The sequence below is a fragment of the Pteropus alecto genome, unplaced genomic scaffold, assembly GCF_000325575.1.
Source record: "Pteropus alecto unplaced genomic scaffold, ASM32557v1 scaffold76, whole genome shotgun sequence".
Taxonomy (NCBI): Eukaryota; Metazoa; Chordata; class Mammalia; order Chiroptera; family Pteropodidae; genus Pteropus; species Pteropus alecto.
This window is the reverse complement of record NW_006443138.1, coordinates 16,202,855-16,204,628: the sequence shown is the minus strand read 5'-3', so window position 1 is coordinate 16,204,628 and position 1,774 is coordinate 16,202,855.

Sequence of the window (1,774 nt, the reverse complement as noted above, 5' to 3'; positions counted from 1 at the left end):
TGCTTCTGTCTAGATTAACAACCTTCTCAACACTTGGATCCTCCACTGCTCGGGACTTCATAATCCTCACTCATACAGGCACGAATGATGTAAACAAACAAACAAAAAAACAACCTGCATATCAAGCATTCTGATATTAAAAGTAGAATTAAGTTTTAGTTCTCATATTTGGATGATAAGACTAAACTTGAAGTCATCACTATGAGTAAGGAAGACAGAATATGCTGACTGGCCAACAAATTCTGGGTCATTAGCCTCCCACTGAAGATAGAAGTTTTCAATTTCACATGAGGGAAGAGGGTGAAGCCTTGCAGGGAGGTGATAGTGAGTATCTGTTTACAGCTGGAACAATCATAAAGATAAACGAGAAAAACATTCACTTTAGGATAAAATGACGAGGAAGTTTGTTTTAGCCTGGACTCTGGGAAGAAAAAAAAAAAGCCCCTTCTTATTAAATAAGTAAATAAGTACTTATTAAATAAGTATGTTTAAAATAAAGGCACAATAAAAAGTCAAAAGATAAGAAGTGATAATGTTTTATGAAAATGGTTAGAAATTTAAAAGATAAAATAAAACATGGAATTAAAGTATATAGATATAAAAATAAAAGCCTAGCTAATGGGTTAAATATCATTTAGTCACAAGATAAAATTAGTAAAATAAAAAATAGTTTGAAGGGAATTCAAATGTAGCACTGAGAATTAAAGAGAGAAAATCTGAGAAATTAATATAGAGAGAGGACTCGACATATATTGAATAAGAATTAGAGAAATATAAACTAAATGGAATGAGAACAGTGATATTTGAAGAGATAAAGGCTTACCCTTCCCTAGTATTGACAAAAGACATCAATCTTTGCATTCAAGAAGCACAATGGGTTCCTGAGGAGAATAAACGAAATATAAGCCCACTTAGACGTATCGTAGTGAAAATGGAGAGTACCAAAAACAGACATCTTAAAATCAGCTGGAGGCAAAAGTCAGATCAGGTACAAATGAATGGTCATTTTTAAAAGTAGATTTTTCTTCTTAAAATTAAAAGTCAAAAGAAAGTAAAATAATTAGCTTCAATGTATATAGAGAAAAATATTGTTGACCTAAAAGTGCATTCAGTGGTGTGCTGAAGCTGCTACTGGCTTGCAACTGTAAGTTGTTAAACCTTTGGCAGCTTCATATCTGGGCCACATAAGAGCAAAGGAAATTCCCAGGGACAATAAACAAATACAGCCTCAGTGATATTAGCTAAGAATTTGTCTGAATTGCTAAAAGACTATCTCAAGTTCCAGAAGTTCAATATAACTTAAGTAGGGAAAAGAAAAAGAAACTCATCTGCAGACACATCACAGTGAAAATTTAGAACACGAAAGGCAAAGAAAAAAAATCATAAATGAAGCTGGAGGAATAAAAAGAGGAAAACTAATGTTAATCTCTCAACAATGTTTTCTATATCAATAATGAGAGTCATAAGACAGTGGAATAATAACTTTAAAGAGATACAATTTATAATGTATACAATTTATAATGTATTAGTATTTTAGCTAACCCTATTTAAAAATAGTATATTTTAATATGAATTAAGAGGAAACATTTTATATATTTTTTAAATCAAAATAAATTATACATGATTATCTTTTCATATTACACTAAGCCTTTTTTCATCTTACAATTTTTCATATTATATAAGCTTTTTTTGGATTTTAAAAGTTATTTTCCCCTCTATAAAATATGTTGGCTTAGTTTTTGATTTCTCTTTTACACATATATAATATATATAG